Source organism: Patagioenas fasciata, chromosome 2 (assembly GCF_037038585.1).
Source record: "Patagioenas fasciata isolate bPatFas1 chromosome 2, bPatFas1.hap1, whole genome shotgun sequence".
NCBI classification, from domain to species: Eukaryota; Metazoa; Chordata; class Aves; order Columbiformes; family Columbidae; genus Patagioenas; species Patagioenas fasciata.
In genome coordinates, this window is record NC_092521.1 from 152932596 (window position 1) to 152954525 (window position 21930).

Sequence of the window (21930 nt, forward strand, 5' to 3'; positions counted from 1 at the left end):
GCTTGGCCAGGGAGAGTCGCAGTGAAGGCACAGTATCCCAGTGCACGAGAGCAGCTGTCTCCATCTACAGCTTCAAGCACTCTCACAGCAACTAATCAGTGTTGTTTATTAGTGCTGTCTTCCCCTAGCTGGGCATGCTGCAGATTGCCTCTGTTATGCTCCTCCCTACCAGCCCAGGAAAAGCCCTGGAAGCAAACATGCCCCATAGGTCAGCTCATCCTGCTCCTGTGAGACCAGAGCAGAGGGCTGAGCTTCATTGATGCAAGGAAACCTCATCCAAAAAAAGCATCTGTGCAAGGAAATTATTAAGGGTTTTCATCTTCTCTGCAGTGGGGTACTTCTTGCTGGCTGATGAGACCAGCATCCCTGGAGATGCTAAAGCTGTAGAAACTCAGAGATGCGGTGAAGTCCCCTAGCTGGCACAGCCGGAGTGTGAGCTGGTGGTGTGAAACCTCTGTGCGCCCTGGTCGAGCCCCTGCCTGCCCACAGCACAGGCTCTCCAGCGTGGCTACCAGCTGACAAGGCAGACTTGCCATCACGCCATGCAGCTGAGAGCCCAGCAGGCACCATTCGACAGAGATACCCAGCAGAGAGCCCGATGAGAAATGCAACATGCCACCAGTGCACCATAAGCACCATGCTGCTCCGAAGATGAACACCACGTTAATGACAACATCTGCTCACACCACATCTCCTGCTGGCTCTTCTCTACAGTGACCACTAGCTGAGCATGCAGAGGAAAAACTCTGGGGGAAAATTAAAGAGCAATTTGGTTTTGTCTGGCTGAAACAGGAAAAAGGATCCAGCAAACATGCTCCGGTGTCGAGACTCCTTTGACAGGCGAGAGGATGGGACTTTGGCTGTGCCTAAGGCAGGACTGGCATTCAGGAGACGTCTCCACGAGGTATTCAGGCCAGTGCAACCTTGCTTTCTCTCCCAAGTAGCTTGTGCTGCAGCTTGTGCTGTGCCCACCGCCCGCACCAAGTGGGCTCCTGAGCTCCAAGCAGTGCTCCTGCTGCAGACCTCACACCGCACTCCTGGTGCAGACACCTCCCTCGGCTCAGCCTGTGCGTGCCCCATCCAGCACAGCCGGTCCTGCAGTGGGTGCCAGTCTAGCCTGATGCTTACTTATAATCCAGATATTGTGTTAATTGTACTTCATGGAAGAAGTGCATGTGACCTGTGGCTCAGAGGGCTTCCCAACAGGCACAGGAAGGTCTCGCAAGAGAGAAAGCACCTCACGAGCAAGGGCAAGCTGAGGGGTGAGCTAAAAGAAGATATTCAGCAGCTTTTCAATTTGCCACCTGGATTTTGGTCCTTCAGCTTCATATTTTTGAGCTTTTCTCCCCAAGCAAGAGAGCTACAAACATTTTCCTTAAATAAACTCAGGTGTTTTCACATAATCAGTTTATTCCAGGAACTGCAGCCTTAAAGAAAAGCCAGAACCTGTTACATGAGGTGTGAACACAGGATCCCCCAAGCATCACAGTGCTGTCACTTGGGTAGATGGGAGACACATTTTTGGAGGCGTGGGGTTATCCTTCTTTTTTAAGATTTGCATTCTGATCCACTTGGCTCCTTGAAAATTTAGCAGCCCCTCCCAAAGTTTCTCAGAGCCTCAAGGGCACAGTGGGAGAGAGAGCAATGCAGGAGGAGGACAACGCACCACGACAGCACGAGATTGCAGCAGATGGAAAAGGAAAGCTGCAAAAAAGCGGGGTCACTGGAAGGACAGTGCTCAGATCCTCACAGTCACAGGAGTTCTCTTTAGTTTGATACTAAATTCTTGGTACTTGCCAAGAGTTTTGAGCAGGTATTGGTTACATCCACCAACACCAGACAGATCACCTGAATTATTCTGCTGTGAACTTCTGGAGCAGCAAAGTCAAATGGGTCAGGCACAGGTCAAGAGTCACTGTCTGAGCCATCAATCTGGCAATGACCCACAGCATGTCTTAAAGCCAGCAATTCAGCCTCCCATGTTTCTGTTTCTTTTCTGTAAAATGGAGCAAACCAAGTATTTCACTCAAAAAGCCTGAAACTCATGTTTGTGTGACATATTGAAAAGCAGTGTTATGATTAAACTCATATCTGCAGATTCACAGGAAACTGAGATAAGTAAAGCACTCTGGTCTTTGGTTTCCTAAATTCAGAAAGCATTTTTATCTTCATTTGATGCAGGCAACACTATGTTACCTTTTTCCAGGAGGCACGAAGGGGCAGCAAAAAGTAGGTTGGAGCTTTGAGTGTCTAATTCATGCAATTTTTTCTCTGCTGTTTTGCTTAGCAGTTGAGTTTAAATAGGAGGAGGAGTGGGTTTGTTTTCAGGCAGCTTGGTTTCCATGGGACTTTGAGTTATTGATCAGTCAACATCACTAACACAACAGTGATGTGGACTTGCTACAGTCACATTCATGGCACCATCTGGGTTTGCTAATACACAGATTTTTTGCTATCTTAATATACCAATGCTGGCTGTGGTTCATTGTTAAGGCTCCTCTTGGATTCATTTCCTTTCGAAAGCTACGCCAGCCCCCAGTGCATAAATAGCGTGTCAGTGCAGCACATCGTGAGGACTAGATCCGATTGGATATTTTCCAGCTCAATGTTTTTTTTCCATTTGAAAATGCTAGTTGGCCAAAATGGGGATGTTTTGCAGCTATGTGTCACTTTTGACAGAATGCAGCATCCAGGGGAGTTAAAACCCATCCGTTTTGCCATAGCGGCTCTCACCACAAAGCCCCTCTGCACCCCAGGGCCCCGGATCTCCGCAGCAGCTCGCGCAGCTGCAGAGCTGCAGACAGGAGCTGGTTTTGCCTGAGGGTTCCCTCCTCACTTTCCTCAGAGCAGCCCTCAGAGGGGAGCTGGGCTCATGCAGGCAAACCAGGCAGGGACCTCTGGTTCCTCACAGCAGAGCTTTCCTCAGCTTTGTCAGGTCTCATGAGTTTTCCCAGATTGGAGGACTGCTCTTCTGCCCTGCCTCAAATAACAATCCTTAAAAAAAAAATCCTGTTTATAGACTTTCTGTCATTCTGGAATATCATAACACTCAGATGCATTGGAATAATTGCTGGTTAACTGCTTTGCATCTGAGTATTGTTAACAAGTGCAACCATATCTCCTTCAAACAAAGATGTAAACAAAAAGGAAAAGAAAAATTCTAACTAGATCAAGGAGACAAAGCTGACTAATAATGAAAAATGCTGCATGGGCCTGAATTTCAGCAGCAAACCACCTTGCTTTCCTCTTCCCTACCACCCTCAGGCTCTGGCTCTTGCTCACGTCTGGGCAGGGAAGCCACCAAGCAGCAGTGGGGCACAGCAGTCTGGCTTTGTGCCCAGAGACACAGTCGTGCTTTGAGAAGAAAACACCTGCAATATCTCACTTATCTCCTCATGTGGCTGTGGAGAGGGTGTAGTATTTCTCTTTGCCCCATCTGCAAACAGGGATCAGGATGCTGACTAGGGCTGCTGCCGATCCCCCTGTGACAACATCACATCCTCTGGAGCCTGGCCTAATTCATTTCATTTCAGCTGCCAAGTAGTTCTCAGAGGGTAAGAGCTTCAAATTGCTCCCGTCTTAAATAGATTTGAAAAGATTAGCTAAAAGTGAAAGACTCTGAATCCAGGCCGCTCCCTCTGTACAGCCCAGCACGGTCTGACATTGCCTTTTTGCAGAGATCTGAAATGCATTGCAAAGGGGGTGGTAAGGAAAGAGACGCACCCATTTTGTTACTTAAAGTATAGTAAAACCAGCTTCAAACTCGGGCACTTCCATATGAGGGGGTAACACATACAACTGAGATATTTGCACCTTATTTTTGCTCAGGTAAATGTTCCCACTCCTGTCTTCATAAAACCTTTTATTTGGTGGGAAATCTCACTGCATCTCTGTCACTGTCCAGGAGTCCTCTCTGACCACATCTTGAATGGCGATTAAGCACTCAAAACTTGCATTGCAACAGCAGCGAGGGGGCAAGCACAGGAGAGAGGCTCCGTGCTGTACAAAGACAGATGCAGTTGCTCATCTTTCGGGGATGCTTTCTCAGTACTGAACCGGCCAGTGCCCAGAATAAGACTTGTGGCCTCCTGTGAGTTGTCTGACTTGCTGTGGGCAGGTGGAAACGACAGGTCATGAGACAGGGCTGACCCTGACTCCACCAGCAGCTGCTTCGTTGCAAGCTCCCCAGCAACTAGTGCAGGGACATCCATGCCACTGCACGGACCGCAGGGCAGATAGAGCTGCCCTCAGAGCAGGATCTGGCCCATAAAGTGCCAGATTCCCTGGCTTTAGAAGGAGCCACTGGCACTTAGAGCTTTCTACCAGGCATTCACAATTTCAAAAATATCATCCTGTCAGCCTTGCAAGTTGTGTCTGTGAAGGATGGAGCTGGGAGCTCATCTGTCAGCCTCTGCACAATTTGCCTGAATTTTGCCATGCTTGCTTGTAATTTCTGGTGGGAAAGTTTGCTGTAAGCTCTTTGGTCTTAGTGCAAATCCAAGTCCGATGATCAGAACTTTGCCAAAAATATCCTTGTTTTTCTCCATCGCCTCTAAAGATTTGTGCACTGCCAATCAGTGAGTGATCCACATTGACACTGTAATGTTTGGTTTTCTGGAATATGAACAGGGAGGAACGAGTTTTGATCTGCTAGGGGCAGTGTATAATTGGAGTACAAGTACTCTTGCAGCTTCGTTTGTAAGTTTCCATAGCTCAAAGGAGCAGTTCCAGCATGTGAGAAATCCCATGCTAAACAACAGTTTCATTAAAAAATTTCCAATCAGAATTGCTGTGGCCATAAAATTGAGGAAAGTTCAGTTTTCTCTGACCTTAAGCTCAGTTTCTTTATACTTCCTGGGAAAGCCTGGTGTTTTCCTCCTTCTGATGTTCACTCTAGACAGGGCCAGCTCATCCTTTTTCATCTTCAGCATTAAAAACCCAAAGAGGATTTACACTGACTTTCCCAGAAAATGTGTCTTCTAATCCTCCAAGTGTACAAAGCAGAAATAGGTCCCAAACACCCAGGATCTTACAAGAGAAAAAAAATTAAAGTGCACCAAAGAAGAATCTAACATGATGTTTTAATTCCCCTTTTAGTGTCCTTCCTCTGAGCAGTTTGCTGCTTCAAGTTCAATTCCTGTTACCAAGGGTGTATATTTGTATAACAGGGGCAGGTAGGTCTGTGTCAGAGGTGATCTGCTGTGCCAGAGAGGTTGGGACACCTCACATGAGAGTGGTCTCACCACTGGGAACTCATGGTTGGAATAGGAAAGCCAGATGAAGGGCTCCAAGGAAAGATGGTTTCTTTCAACATGCAGATGGGAATGGAGGCATAAAGGTGCGGGGACAGAGTTTCTTAAGAACTTCAGCCTGCCAAGCACGAGCAGGTTTTCAGAAAAGCTGAGCTCTCCCACTTAGCAAGTAAAATAATGGGCTAATTCTTCCAAAGAACTCTGGACAAGGGGAAAAGAACTCTTCTGGGGATCTTGCCTTATATAGTTATTCTAATAACTTGGATTTAGTGCCAAGTGTATGAAAATCCATCACAAAGTGACTTGCCAAAGTGATACAGGGAGTCTGCAATACATCTGAGGATCAAATCCTGGTCTCTGAGACAACGTACATTATTCAGGCCTCTTACTTGTCTGGAAAGCACAAGATTTGGCCTTGTCTTAGCTGTATTGCTTTAGACAAAACAAACAAAAACCAACCAACCACACAAACAAACAAAAAACCAAACTCAAAGCAGATCTTGCAATTCCTTAGGAGCCTTTTGTGCATTTCCCCAGGGAGCCCTAGAGAAGGATCTGACATCTCTATGTGGAAATGTCCTCAGGGCTGGTATGACTGTGATGAGGTAGAGATGTCCCCATCTTGTCCTACCCACCCTGAGTAGTGCAAAGGCCTTCAGGGCTCAGTAGGTTTTTAGATCTTCCATGCACACTTATGAGGAAATTCCTCTGGGGCTGCTAGACGTGATGAAGGTTTGGAGAATGCCTATGAGCAGGTTGGTGAAGCATCTTCCCCTAAGCCTTAGAATATCATACACGGGATAACTTTTGTTGAAAAAAACAAAAACAAAACCAAAAACAAAACAAAACAAAACAAAAACAACAACAACAACAAAAAACCAAAGGCAACACACAAATACTGCTCTGCAAGCAGCACAAGGGGTGAAGATTGGTGTGGTGCCACACTTTCTGCATTTTATTCATGACCTACCTGTTTATTCAGTAGGTTCTCTAGCTTGGTGTTACCTTCAGACAGGTTTCACACTGCAGTCTGGATAGCCACTTTGCCAGTTGTAACAGAAATAATTAGAGGTAAGTAGCTCAAGGCAAGACAGAGGCTTTCTTAGAGATGCCGGTTGCAGTTCTGAATGCATTAAAAGGAGACTTATTCCCCTCCCTGTTGCCTGTATGCCTCCTACCTTGCTGAAGTCATCAAGAACTGTTATGTGAAAATAGCCTAGGAGCCACAGAGGCCACAGGACAGGACTCCAATTTGTGTCCCACCCACCCTTACTTTCATTAGCAGCAATTACTCCTTTTCCCGGAGGAGCAGCTATCAGGTCAGACCCACTCCCTTCCTGGTGGTCAGCTCTGAATTTTACTTTCATGGCATGGAGTGACAAGCCATAACCACCACCAGACATCATTAACATGATGGCACCTTCCACTAAGATGGTTCATTTTGTGGTCCGTGATACAGGGATCTGCCAGAGGTCCCTGGAATCCTGTAATCAGAGGTGTGAGAGAAAAGAGGAATCGATATTATTTTATAACAAGAACCATCACATGCTTTGTCTAAATATCAACATTTTTTATGAAGTTCAGCAAAGAGCTCTGCTAACTCTGTTTTCCTCATTAGCCACTATTTTCAGGACCTCTGAGGTTCCTGCTCCAAAACCCCTATTTCCTTTCCTCTCAGCCTGCTGTTTCTGCACTTTTTCCACAACATGTCCTGACACCTCCAGCTGAACAAGGACCTCTGTTATTTGCTCCTGTCTCCTTGAATACACCCTCTAAATCAGGGACTTTATCTTGTCACCTTGCAGCTGGACCAGTTTGTGGGAAAGAATCCTCTGGGCTATGGGGACCATCACTGTGACCATACTTTCATTTTGAGTCACCAGAAGGACTTGCTGCACATGGGCCTCCTGAGGCACATCATGTTCTTGTGCTACTTCTGTTCACACTTTTGATATTTAAAGGATAGCTTGGCAACATGTTGCTCCAAGTCTGGATTAACAATCAGCATCCTAAGTATACACACCATCACTGCGGGCAGGATGGCACAGTCCGTGGGGCATCGCTGCTGTGGGACCACATACAGCTCTCACCTGTGGGGTGGGTTGACCTTTACTGGTAACACAGTGTTAAAGATACACATACCTGACTGTAAGAACATGAATCCTTTGTTAAACCAGGGAAAACCCTTAATCTCATAAATCAGAACTCAGTTGCCTTTGGTTTTGATCCTAAATGTCACAATATACAATCTTCCTTTCCAAAGTAAAGATGAGTATATAAACCTTGCAGGAGATGCAACAGCAGAGCTTTCTAATAACACAAGTTCTCCAAGGCAGAAATTCAGTTTATAGCAGTCACGTATCTAGTACAAATGCTCCCCACTGACAGATGGGCTGCCTGTTGGGATTTAATATCCTTGAGGACCTGAGAAGGCACCTCATAACAGAGGCATATTCAGTAGTAGCAATTGTATCTGCCCATCTGGTGGGACTGGAGGAGAAGATAACATCTTCTGGAGTGGAAGGTCTCACTGGGCACTGCTACTGGCACTTCTCTGTTGCTGAGCAAAACCAGCTCTTCTCTAAGAGTATTTTCAGTGTTGTGCCCAGTGAAATTTAGCTGTCTACACAGCCTCGTTTTCAGCTATGTCATTCACTCTTCAGGAAATGCATCTTCTTCTTTCTGAGATCCACATGGACTTTCTTGTTCTGCCTCATACTCACAGCAAGCCAGAAAAGGCTCGGAAATGGGATGTAGAAGAGGGGCAGATAGAGAGACACAATTTGGTATCCTATAGTACTTGATGTTGGCAGGGGATGGTTCAGAACTTCAGTTTCTGGAGCAGTTTGATTAAAGAAAACGCTTTCTTTCACAACAGATGTCAAAACTACAGAGCAGGAGTGTGAAAATGTGGTCTGCCACCATTCCCAATGGGCTTTTTTCCTCAAAGCTTGTGTTTTCTAGATCAGCCATGTGGTTTTGTGTGGAAGATCTTTGTGTGGATTGGCAATATCACTTCTAGAAGTGGTACCCTAATTCAAAAGAAATAGAAACTCTTTATCTCTAATTCTCGGTTCATTTTATAAAAAAGGAGAAAGCATGCAAAATAGGTGGGCAACTGTTCAGGTTCCTTTAACATGTAATTTCTCATCAACAATGTCTATTACGAATTCTTCATCCCATTATCTCAGAAGGGGAGGCCAGTGTGGGAGTTCTTGCTGCTGCAAAATTGTACTTCATTGTACTTCATTGTACTGTTCATTGTGCTTCAAATTTCCTTTCATTTGCTGCCCGATTCATCTAAGCACTGACTGAAATGCAAAATTAAATCCCTAAATAGTTCTAGCATGGGCTGCATTTTATTTTGCAGGCTTTAATGGAAGGCAGGTGAGCACCGCAGCTCACAGACCTCAGCCCAGTGTGATTACGGTGCAGAAATATCCAGCATCGCACAGAGGATGTTGAAAGGGAACATTTCTCTCACAGACCGTGAATAATTTGTTGCTGTTTACACTTGAGAAAGAGCTATTCCTGCTCAGATCTCTAATATTAGGGTTGAATGAAGAGGAAAAGAGCTCCAGAAACTGTGTGGAGCTGACTTTGTTTTGGAGGCAGTGGGCAGGTTTGTGGTCTGCACCGCAGCAAGAGGACACACTGGGCAGGGAGCAGGTCTGAGTGGCTTCAAGGCACAGAAGAAAACTAGCAAACTTCATCAATAGGCAGCTGTTCGACTTCCAGATGCTGGCTGCTGTGTCAGAGCCTGAATCTGGCAAAGGTTTCAGACAGACTGTGTTTTTTGCTGTTGGTGGTTTTGCTTGTTTGCTTGTTTGATAAAAAATACTAACTTGAGTGAACCAGTTTGTGAATTTGAGTCCAACTTGTTGACTTGTTTAGGAGGAAAAAAACCAAGCAAACACTAAACCCATCCCTCTGTTACTACTTATTTCTGCATCCCAAAGAAACAGCAGCAAAGTGGAATGCTGAAATGTCTTGCCTTGACATTTTAGAAATTAAACTCTTCATTTCCTTTATTTTTGTTTTTTAAAATGCTATTTCTTTTTAAATACAATCTGATGTGAAAGATACACCAGAAAAACAAAACCATGCATTAGGATCAAATGCTTTCGCTTAATTCAAAATTATTTTTGCTTTCTTCACCCCCACCTTTTTTTAGTTTCTCTGGAAAAATGGATTCTTTTCAGGTCAACCTGCAGAGCAACTTCTGCTGGCCTCTCTTCCTCCTGCTGTTTCCTATTGAGCCAGCTAAGCAAAAATGAAACCTTCTTTGTGCATGCAAACATCCAGGTGGAGTAGAGAGCACAAGAAAAGGACATGGAGCTGTTTTCTTCCTAAAGTCCTCTCCAGCAGCTTGCAATGTTGGTGCACAGATCTGGTGCCTGTCATGCCAGTATCGCTGTAAACTGGGAGACCTGGGTTCTTCCAGCGGGAGCTCCCCCTGAGAGGGCTGTAGCAACACCTGCCCCCATCCCAGGAGCATTTCTCATGCCTGCTTTCCTTGTGGGGTTCCATGCAAGGGTGAGGTGGGACCTGCATCTGGGAAACATCAGCAGGGTTGATGTTAAGACAATTACAGCAATGCCAAAAAAAGTCAGCTGGGGTAGAGTAAGCTGCTCAACTGGTGGAAGAAGATATTGGCTAATGGGCCAGAGCCATGTTGATGGGACGTTTGGGGACATTTTGTTTTTAGCTCAGGTGTACATCCCTGCCTGTGACACAGATGCTTGGAATCCCAGTTGCCTACCCTGCAATGGTGAGCCAGGCTAGAGCCAAGCATCCGGGGGAGCTCCAAGAGCTCAGCCTGAGCTCTGGGAAGCAGGCTGACTTCTCCAGAGATAACCCTGTCCCTTTTGGGAACCTGCGGGCTTAGCTGGTCATTAAAAATATCCGCTGCTGGTCATTAAAAATACCAGACCTGTCAGTCAGCATGTGCTCTCCTGCACCCAGTGGTGCCCAGGTGGTCCAACAAGCTGACACCCCATGCTCCTGGCCGGCACCCCAAGAACAGGGCACTGTCTGTGACGGCCCAGCCAGCTGCCAGCTCCTGCTGATGGACAGGAGCTGACCAAGCTGCCACAGGATGCTCCATCCGAGTTGCTGTGGGATGCTCCAGCCCAGCTGCTGTAGGATGCTCTGTCTGAGCTACCGCGGGATGCTCCACTGCCTGTCTCCTGCCCAGCACAGGCAGCGCTGCGGGATGGCACTATTCTCCACGCCGGGGTGGGAGGTCTGCCCGTGGTTTTCAGACAGGATGATTACGTCTGCAAAGCACTGGGGAATGCTTTGGGATGAAGAGTGTTATGTAAGTGCAAGATAATGTTATTTATAGAGCCAGGTTTTATTAAAAATGGAATTAAACTTGTGTTCCTGAAGCCTCTGCTGTCAAAGACAAATTGGAATTTGTCCCCTTTCCTCTAGTGTTTTGTATCCAAATTGTTTTCCTCAGTTCAGCCCAAAGATTAAGAAGACCTTTTATTTACAAATCATACCTCTCAGAAAGTTAATAGATCTCTTTTCCATCAGCTGAGAGGTGGCCCTGCAAGCCTGGACTGCAGCCATGCTTTGCAACTGCAGCAGCTGCAGCACCAAAGTGTCATAAACCAGGAAATGAAGGCAGAGCTTGAGCTGGATTAAATAATAAAAACCCCAAACCAGTGTCCTGGGCACAATATTTTGCCGGCATTTAACAATCTCCGTAGCAATCCATGAGCTGCAAGGAGGATATCAAGCTTACATCCCTGTTGGAGAAGGCACTTGTTCGCCGGGCTAATGTGTGTGCTCCTGCAGAACTATAGACCTCATAGCCTTTTAAAATCTTCCCTTATTACCTTAAAGAGTTTTATTTGCTCTTTTGAAATATTAGATTCAAATCTCTCATATCTATACTTTTTACAAGCCATGAAAACCCAAATTGCTGGGGTGCCTGCTGAAATCCATGCTAACAGGTGTTGAGAATATTGTTTTATGAGGTATGACACCTTACATAGGTTAATTTGCGCAGTTCTGCTGCCCCTCACTTGTCATGGTATCTAGCATGAAATTCCACACATGCCTTTTATTTAGGAAAGAACACAAAAGTATGTTATCTTATTCCTCTGGAATTTTCCACAGTTATTTAGCATGTTAGTTTAAGCATAATTGGTTACTGGGCTCTTGAAATTTATATCTTAGCAGTACTTATTTACATCAGACTTAAAGTACTTGGTTTCAGTTGAGGTAAATGTGAAGCATTAGAATGCAAACGTACCTAATCCATCTCTCCTCCCCCATGACTAGAAATCCTGTGGTTAAAATAACACAGCCTCTATTCAGAGCACAAACTTAGAGCTGTGAGCAGGAGCAGGCTTGGGATTTAGACAACTCTCAGCAGATGAGCCTCTTCAAGGGTCTTTCTTGGCTTTGTTTTTCATCCAACTTCTGATCCATGAGAGTAAACCACGTTCTCTCCTCTGGGCATGCAAGGTAAGGATTTTCTGCATTCTATGTGTTGTTGCATGTGCTTGTAAAGGAGCATATAAATGTGATTGCAAAAATGTTGTTGCAAATGTGATTGTAAAAATGCTGTTGCTTATAGAGCAAGAAATGTTTGGCAAATGGCTTCACAATCTTTTGACTGTTATGATGGTCTTGTGACTGTTTCCAGAAGGCAGTGAAACGATGAAATTATAACCTTGCACAGAGAAGCAAGCAGCAGCCACTCTCTGTCACGCTTTGGAGAGGCTGAGCATGCAGGCAATGTAGGAAATAACTCACTCTTGTGATCAAGCCAGACTAAAGGAAAACTGGCATTCTGTTGTCTGCCAGGTATAGTCCCTCCTGGGTTTGCCCAGCTGCTGTAATCCCCACACGGGAGGCTGAGGCTGTGCTGGAGGATGCCACTGACTCTGTTTACAGAGTATATGCTAATGCTGTTCCAGCGTGACTCTGACAGTAACGGCAGGAGGATGCTCTCAGAAATGTTTGGATGTGGCGTGCCAGATAATTATCTGCCTTTATTTGCTCTTATTGCTTTCCAAGTCACAGGGGATGTAGGAAAGCATCATTTTTTCCTTGAATCCTTATTTTATTTGAAATCCAGGAAACAAGCGTGATGTCTGCGTTAATGCCTCTGGAACCGTACTCCCAGTGCTGGAGTCTGTTAACTCTCCCAGTCCCAACACTCTCCCTTTGCCCTGTGCTGTGATTCACGGGGGTTCCCGAGTACCAAAACAGTCCTCCTGCAGCATAGTGTTCAAACACAGCAGGTCACGCTGCTGCATAGTACAGAAATACAGCTTATTAATTCAGAAACACCGTTACTTGGATTTTTGCTTAATTTGAAAAAATGCTGCCACTCCCTTCCCCTCCCTGCCCCTTGGCATGGGGTAGTATGTGTGCATTGGGAGGGTACTTGTGCTCTCATAAAGGCAGAACTGAACAAACTGACCCAGGTGGCACCTTGCCCATGCTGGAGAAAGCCTCATCTCCCACCCAGAGATGCTCCCTTTTCTCTTCCTCTCCACTCCCTCTTCCCTTCCCTAAGCAAGACAGGGTCCTCCCTACAACAACTGCCCTCCCCTGATCCCCGCTGTCCCGCAGCCATGTCAACCCAGCAGCACACACTCCACTCCTCTGCTCCTCCGGAGAAAAGAGGAGGATGCTGCTTGGCATGCCAGGTCCCTCGCAGCACAGAGCTGCTGTGCTGTGGGGAACCCTCTTGGCTACAAAGGTGCCCTCGTCCCCTGAGCCAACAACACTGCTTTGTCCCGGAGGAAGAAATGCAGCTTTATCCACTGGGTGTCCAGCGCAGGGAGGGGCAAGCAGGACTACAAGGAATACAAACATACAGCTTTTCATGATACTCATGTACAGCATGCCGTGGCAGAGAGGCAGCTCTGAGGAGAGAGAATATGTGCAGAACAAAGAAATGCGGTCAGGCAGCAACTATAAAATTTCAATATAGAAAGCGGAGCTGATGTCATTTTAATGTCCCAAGCAGTGCCAAGAATTCTAAGCTCTGTATCAAGATTCAGTGCAAATCCCCCACATACTCACAATTTGTTCTTGTGGAAAAATGAACTTTTATGGAAAATATGCATGGGAACCTGCCAGAGGAGTGTGTTGTTTTATTTCTTTTATTAATTTTGATTACATTAGTTCAGAAAGCAATCCCATTTTAGCATCAGTTGCCTCTATCCAAGAAGCTGAAGCTCAAGTGCAAATACTGGAGGCAAGGGAACTGTGGTTTTTTGTACGACCAGTTGTTAGATGGGAAGAGCTGTTTGAGTAGGAAGGGGTGTGGGAAGGCTCAGTGGGATGACTGAGTTAAAGCTTTCTTACTGGTGAAATATGTGAATCGTGATAAGATGCACATGAATGGAACAGCACCATCAGCTATTATAATTTTGAATGCGTCAAAGGTCGGATTGCATGCAGCTCCTATAATTAAGGTTACTCATATGTGTCCCGCTATAATACTGTATTCTCAGTTGCTTTAAATTTGTCAGACTTGAACCGTTTAGACTGAGTTCTTCCAACTTGATTGTCTGCCTTAGGCTAAGTTCTTTTCTGGAAAATTTCAGCCAAAATTGTCCAGCCATTTCCAAGAAGGAGCACAGGGAAAAAGGCGTTGTAGTCCAACTGGAAAATAAAGAAAGGAAGAAACAGGAGGAGGGAACCTGGTGATCCTTGTCTTGGATACGTCTTATCCCTCTGCATTTTGGAGTAGAGATCTGAAATTTGGCAGCTTTGTGTTAGGACTGTGGGTTTTTTTTTTCTTACTCTGTAAATCTCCTCCAATTTGGCTTAGTGTTAGCCTTTGAAGGGAAAAAATAGCAACTTACTAGAAACCTGCTAGGGCAGTGTAGTCGAAATCAGCTGAGATTCCTTCCCACATGAGCAACTCAGCCCAGCATCCCATCAGCTCCCAGTGCCAACCCCCGTGCTCCTGTGCACCCAGCTGGTGCTACTGAGTTCCTGCTGCTCCTGCTGCCTCTTTGCAGCCCTACAGGGACTGCGGCTACTCATGTCCCCCCAGTGCAGCCCTACAGGGACTGCGGCTACTCATGTCCCCCCAGTGCAGCCCTACAGGGACTGCGGCTACTCATGTCCCCCCAGTGCAGCCCTACAGGGACTGCGGCTACTCATGTCCCCCCTCTGCAGCCCTGCAGGAACTGTGGCTACTCATGTCCCCTCTCTGCAGCCACAGAGCCATCCCCAGCCCAGGGGTAGGATGGAGCTGGGCTCTCCCTGCAGTGCTGCTCAAGGCAGAGGGGCTGGGCAACAGAAAGGCATGCAGGGAACAGCACTCTTCTTTCAAAACCCTTCCTGCAGAGCCAGGGGGCACCCAGAGACCCTGGGGATGCTGGGCTAATGGAAGGTCAGGTACTAAAGGGATGCTAAAACTGAAGGATGGTATGGGAACTGGGATGGGGAGTACATGGTGCAAGTGAGGAACCAGGGGCTCGGAGGGCTTGGGATTGCAGCAGGGAGGAGTACGTCAAGATGTGAGCCATAGGGAGAGTTTGGCCATGCCAGAGCCTGATGTGAAACCTGACCTGCCCCATCGATTGTCCCTTCTTAGGAAGAAAAGTGCTGCCTTTGCAGAACTGGCTTCAGTCCTGCTCTCCCTGCAGGGTCTTTTGTGTTGGGTTGCACTGAGGCTCTCCCCAGTAACCAGTCAGTAGCTGTGGTGTTTGCCCCCCTGTCTGCAGATACCATGACAGCCCAGCACTGCACACCTGCTCCTGAGGTGGGAGTACATGGGCACTCTGCCTCGAGCATGTCTGGTGCCACCTGATCCTGAACACTTGCACAGCCCCAGCTATGTCTGTTGGGCACTCCTAGGTCTCAGCTCACCACCTTGATGCACTGGCTATGGGACCTGTGAAGCCTGCAAGGGTAGATGCAGGCATGGTTGCAGGGAATGCCACAGTGGGGACAGCCAGGGCAGGTGACCACACCAGACCCCTGACAAACTGATGCTTGATGTGATCAAGCTAGTTACTCGCACACCGGACTCTTCTCACCGTTTCCTTCTTGTTCAAGTTGCTAAAGCAGCACCACACCCCTGACAGAGGTACCAGAGCTCAGGGAACTCTGTGAAGTACCAAGAGACTACAAGGAGGTGTGTCACTGAAATTTCCCAGTGTTGGGAAAATCAGCAATTTTTATTCAGAGGATGACTAGGGTAGCAAACGCAAGTTAGGATTGCATTGAACACTACGGAAAAAAAAATTCTATATAACACCTTCTCCAGTAACAACATCCTGTACCATGGGAGAAAGCTAAGACCTCTGGCAAAGTACTGTGTAATCATCTAATTAACAAGTGTATCATAACACATAGCACAAGGAAGTCCTAATTTTGGCATCATGGGTTTTTCAGTCTTAACAGTATTCTTATAGCCTATTTTTGTATGCATTTGCAGACAGATGGTGAAATGTCAGGGTTTCCATTTTGCCACTTGACATGATTTCCACACTGAAAGGTAGGGAGCTGCAGCCTGCTTGTTTCCACTACTGCTGGAGAGGCTGGGAGAGGTGGTTTCCTTCACTTCTTTTATGGCTGCAGGCCATGGAGCATCCCGTGTGACTTTCCTTCCACAAAGCTGGGCAGTGAAGTTTTATCATCTTCAACAGCTCCCGGGAAGTCTATGCACACACCAGGCCTCAGCTGTGTGAGACAATGTAGAAATAAAGACCAAAAGAAAAGCTATTGTTCCACAGGAGCTGACTATGTGAGAAGACCAGAGCTACTACAGACAGCTACTAAGAGATAAAGGAGTGCTAAGAAGCCGTGCGATGGGGTTGGCCAGTGTGGCAGGCAGTGCTTGCTGTAAACCAACAGCCTTGCCTTTGTCAGGAATGTCACAAGAAGAACTTTTAAGCAGAGATTTGCAGGAGAACTGAAACAGAAAAGGAAAAAGAGTGGTGGTGGATGCTTATGGGCAGCTGCCCCAAGTGTCATGGAAGAAAACAAGAAAGTGCTTGTGTGGATGTTGTGGCAAACTGTGCCCTAAACTTTGATGCTGGATGAGAGCAGATGGGTGGAGTGGAGACTGACAGTCAAAGGACCGCAGATGCTTATTGGGGATGTCCTTGTGGAAGTTGTCACAAAACAAATAAATCCAGGAAGCTGTTGCTGTTACAACTTTTATGTGATGATTACAAGTGTGAAGCAACATAATGAATGAAGCAGTCAGGTCTGTGCATAAGTTTTCTTGTACAGCTCTGGAAGAGCTGCCACCTCCTAATCTGCATCCCTGGCTGGTCCAGCCAACTCCTTTCACCGCACACAGCCCAGCAAAAGAGTGAGGTCACCTCATGGGTGCTAACCTAAAACGTTCATTGCCTGATGAATTGCCTGACCTACTTGAGACTCAGGTCCTGCTCCTATCCCACCTCTATTACCAGCTAGCTACTGGCTATATCACATCATGCTCTTCCTACAGTTTTGCTCTGAATTAAAGCAGTATGTGAGACATGACTAGTTCAACAATCACAACACTGTGCCATGAGACTTAGCCTTTGCTGGAAACTAAAGTACATGCAATTAATTCTGTGGTTCCTCAATGAATAAAATGGGGCCTTTGTGTAATTCCCAGTTTTCACTTGTTTTCAAATAGTCATGAATCAGGAGCTATATTATTGTGGAAATTCATGTTTTTTTCCAAAACTATTTTCTGACCTACTCTGCATATCCCAGTCTCTCCACAGATTGTGTGGGCCAGGTCTTCCACCCTTGAACCATGCCAGGGCCTTGGTTTTCTGAAGGCGGTTGTATAGTAACATTGAGGACCGCAGATACCATGGTTGGAAAGAACCATGCTGATTCCAGCCCTGAGAGAAGCTTGATACATTCCTGTGGTTGGACCCTAGATACAAATTTGTCTTCAGGTTATTCTGCTGCCCAGTGACATGAGATAGGGTGAAATATCAAAGAAGTTTGTTCATGAATGCATGCACAGGTTTTCTCTCCTACCAAGATACCACCCTGGCACCCAGTAACCATCTTGATAATTCAGTGTTCTCCCATATAAATCATGTCCTACTTCATACAGGGGATCTGCCATACCTTCATATGCAGCCATGAAATACCTGTCACCTGGGCTGTGTGACCTTTACAGAATCCTCCAATTCCAGTGACACTTTGGAAAAGTGACTTATTTGGTGCTCTGTTGGCTTGTGACTTAAATTCAGATGGGGAGTGAATATGCAGTTAAAAAGAAAAACTCATTTCTAGTAAGGCAAAGATGTTACCTTTTTTCAAAGGGTGAGGAAGATGAGCATTTCAGCCTCTTGCACTGATGAAGACCTTTGGGAAACCTCTACCCAGACATAAATTCAGGTTTGCCACCCTGAGACAAGTGTCATAGGTTCCCCTAGGTCCTTTTCCATCAGTTGATTCATAACACCCTTGTGAATCCCATAGTCTACATCTGAGACTTAGGACCTACATGGGTTCTTAATAAACTCAAACTCACTGAGAGTTTTTGAACTGCTATGGCTTTTTAGCATGTTACAACTTTTATTTAGATGTCCCTCAGCAGCGAATTTCTCTTGTTTTCTCTTCTTTTCTGCTGCTGCTGGTTGGATGTTTATGCCCTTGGCGTTTTCCCCCTGCAGGGCAGAAAGCACCTCCACGTCCCAAACCTCTGGCAGCGCACAGCGTGGAGTTCTGGCTGTGCTGAGCTCACCGCACAAGGTCACTCCAGCTCTGCAGCTACAGAGCACAACAAGCTCTCACCTGAGCTGCCATCCCTGAGCCTCAACCAAATCAAGCAGGGTTTTAAAGTGAACCCCTGTTGCAATGTGCTGCCCTCTTGTATCAAGGTTGTCGTGTATCTGTCAAAGACTGGCCAGCAAACATGATGGCTCAGGCACGATCAGCCGTGCCCACCTTTGTCCCCTTCTCCTGGGGCACACAGTCCTGCTGCCGCATGCCAGGTCTCTAGTTGCCAGGCAGGGCATCACCTGCAGAGCTAAATCCTGCACTTCTATCCCCAACCATCCCATCAGACAAAACACCAACGGGGCTTGCAGAATGGGCAGAACGGCTTCCTTGCACTGCACATCCACTGCCAGGGTTTGTACCCCTGCTGTTCTTTGGCACGAGGCAGAAGTGGTGTTGTCAATAACCTCTCTTGGAGAAACAGAATCAAATGAAACTGCTCTCTCCTCCTCTGCTGCCTTTGTTCGTAACGGTTTGCTTTGGCCTCTTGCATATATGTAATCAAATGCTGCTGCTTTCCACATGCTACAGCTTGCTGTGTTTAAATTGAGAGGAATCTCCCTTAAATATTTATTTAAACAATAACATCCCTCGAGCTCTTTATAAATTGTTGTACAAGATTGCCTTTCATAAAAGACCCCAAGCTTTTTTTAAAATTTATTTGAACTGCTTTCCTGCCTCACCACCATGCTATGGACCAGCATCTCCTGCCTGGGCTGCAGATCCCGCAGCTCCGAAAGCTCCACAGACGCAGCCCTAATTTTAGCTAAAGGTGGACTTTCACCCAAGTACTGGCTGTATTAATGTCATCTCTCTAAGAGTTTGCCCGAAATTGTCAGTTTATAAGTGGTGGAGAGCTACAGTCCTTCTGAATTTCTAATTACACATTTTTCCATCATCTTGATGAATCAGATATTGGCAAAACCTCTGTAGTCAACATGGTTTTGAGTAGAAAATAGATTACTCACCAGCTAAAGTGCGTGCAAAGGAGATAACTCATTATGTTGTTCCTTAGCTATAACTGAGGATCATCTTCCTGTTCTAGGCTCTGTGTGGGTTTAGTCACGGGAGCTAAACAGAGAAGAAGTAACAGAGCTTCTCTGAATCATTTTTATTCTTGTCCCGGTTCTTTATCATTAATTACATTGGGGTGTGTTTCCACGGAGACCGAGAATGATGCCATCAGCCTCCTGTCCCTCAGGTCCCCCTGAAAACTTCTCTTGTTTGCTAAGAGCAGTGCATGTCCAGAGGGTTCCCTTGGGAGGAAGGGACAGGCTGCGTTTTGCTTCTTGATCCTTCTTGTTCAGAGTGTAAGTTTCAGCAGACTAAATGAAAAGATATATCCTTTCAAGAGCGAATGCTATTGGTGAAGCTGGGGGATTAATTAGCTTTTTCTGGTGGCTGAGGATGATTGCAGAAACAGTTTTGAACATCAGGAGGGCACTGTATTACTTTCCTCCCACAGTGAATGCAACATGTGGAAAGTCTGCCTCAGACATCTTTTTCCTTTTCCCAGTCTGAACTGGAAAGACCTCCTTGTCCTTTTCTCCCCATCAGACAAGGCCATGGTCAGCAACACAGGTGTAGTATCACAGTTTAATAATTTCAAATCAATACTCCATTACTTTTCTCTGTTCAGAGGACGCACATTTTTCCATGCATGGGTATGTGGAGCCTTTATCCAGCTTGCATCCACTCAGCCATCTTGTGTCAGTGTTAGGGTCAATTCCCTCCTTTTAATTTCCTCCCATTCTTTATTCACAGCATCTGGTGTAGACTTTTGACAGTGAATGTGTCTGAAAGAGTATTTGCAGAATAAAGTTCTTAATTTTTTTGTTTGTTTTAATTTCTTGTCTGGACTAGTCGATCTGAAGAGCTGCTTGGTAGCAAGAAAGGGCTCTTTCTTCCTCTCCTTCCAAGCTTTTGCCTTTCAGCAGTAGCTCTTGCACAGCTCCTCCATTGCACATGGCTGCACGGGGCCCAGCATTTCCATTTAATGGGAACTTCTGAGAGTCATACCCTTGTCTTTGTACACAATCAGGATAGAAATTCAAACTGCAGAAAATCTGAAGGAGGTGCACAGTCCTGAAAACGTCATTTCAGACATGTCCAGGTCACTTAATTTCAGATGGTTTAGAGTTGAAACAACTTGTTTTCAGTTTGAACTGAATCAAAACCTCTGACTTTTCTTCTCAGCTTGACATTAGCCCATGCCCTGTCTTTTCTGCTCTGGTGTCTGATGGGGGGCTTGTGCTTTTCTGCAGTACCTATGGTTCACCAGCTGAGCTGCTTGCACCCATGAGCCACAGCAATCACACTCCTGTGTCACTCCACTGGAGGTGGGAACACTTCTTCCACCAACGAATAGGTTTTTCTCATGATCCTGCACACCTGTAATGGACAGTATCTGGTGATCATCACTTGGGTGATGTGACCCAAGGCACTGCAACAGAAAGCCCATCTCCTCCTGGAAGTCCCTGGAGACCTGATAGGAGACACTGAAAAATGCAAGACTGAGGCAACCCACCCATGTGCCATGACCTGAAGCTGTGCCAGAATAAGCAAACTCACTCATTTCACTGTACTCTTGCAGAGGCTGGAACTGCTTGCTGGACACAGTGATACTCACTTTTCAACCTCCATCCTCCTAGATTTGGAGAAGGGTTTTCAAGTGCTATGCCCCACATCTACTCTGGCTGTCCTACCCACAAAGCAGCCATTTCCTTCTGCTCAGTAAGTGCTGGAGGTCTGTGGACAGCATAGACATGGGGCAAGAGCAGAGCCAAGCAACTGTGACCATTGTACCAGGCACCCTGATGTTTGCACGGCCAAGGTCTCCTCAAAGAAGCATTGGTTTAATTTGGCTATGTTGCTGTGGCCTTATGAGCACTGAAACAGCGTGAGTCCACATGACTAACTGTTGTTATTTATTAGGCACAATACTGCCCAGTCCTGGGGCTGAATTCTCTAAACTGAAGCCCAGTATATACAATCAGTCTTGCCTCTCTCCAAACAGTGCCCAGCATCAATTGTGGCACTGTAAATTGTTTACATAAAAGTGCAGACACCATAACTTATTTAATAAGTCTTTAGTCAGTCAGATAAGTAAATATTTCGAAAGACTGTGAACACCATGGCAAGCTCCAACTGCCCAGAACAGCTCCAAATGGATCCAAGTCAACAGGGGACCAGATTTGTCTTGCCTTTGATGTCCCTGCTCCAAATCAGGTTGAGAAGGGATCTGAAAACAAGCCTCCCTAAAGAAGGCTAATGCAGTTTTCAAGACACTCAGCTTTCTGTAGAGGTAACGGGAGAAAGAAAACCATAGAAAGTAGAGTGCAAAGAAACTGTCTTCCTGAAGCTGTAAATTTGAACTTTTTGGAGTTCATTCACTTCTTGGGCCATAACTAGAGACTGCAGTGTTGGGTCTCCCACACGGCTGGTGAAAGGGATGGTAACAGCACCTTTTCACAATGTCCTCGTGGTGCAGGCTGCAGTCCCACCAGCTTTGCATGTGAGGATCAGAAAGGCATCAGCATCGACTCTCATACTTCTATTGCCTGCCCATGGTAAGTTCTGTTCTTAAAAACACACCATTTCACAGCTAACTGCTTCTAAAACATTCAGTTCTCTGTTTAGCTTAGGATGTTGCTTTACAAGATATTTCTTTCCAGTCATTTCCAACAATTATTTAGGTTCTTTTTCCTTTCAAGTTCACTGAGTTGTACCAGTTCAGCTCGTTTTCAAAAAGGATCCAGTTACAGGCAGGAATGCGGAGTGGAAAGGGCCTGAGCCTTTGCAACAGGAATTTGTTTTGGAAGCAAGCGAGTTGGAAGGAGAGGAACTGGGCAGCCCACCAAGGGCTTCAGCAGGATTATCCCATCCCCTCAGCAAGGCAGAGCTGGGCAATCCGTGGGCTGGAGCTGAGCCTGCTTCCAGGGAAGGCAGG

General features: G+C 46.2%; 1 protein-coding gene across 3 annotated transcripts in view; it reads left to right on the forward strand.

Annotated features, from left to right (window-relative positions):
* The first annotated feature begins 11446 nt into the window (after window positions 1–11446).
* The window catches only part of JCAD (junctional cadherin 5 associated), a 61757-nt gene continuing 51273 nt past the window's right edge, over window positions 11447–21930 (forward strand). For all 3 annotated transcript variants that reach the window (XM_071805270.1, XM_065830144.2, XM_065830143.2), the window contains exon 1: window positions 11447–11732. The gene's annotated coding sequence lies outside the window, so the exon portion shown is untranslated. The remainder of the gene's footprint in view (window positions 11733–21930) is intronic.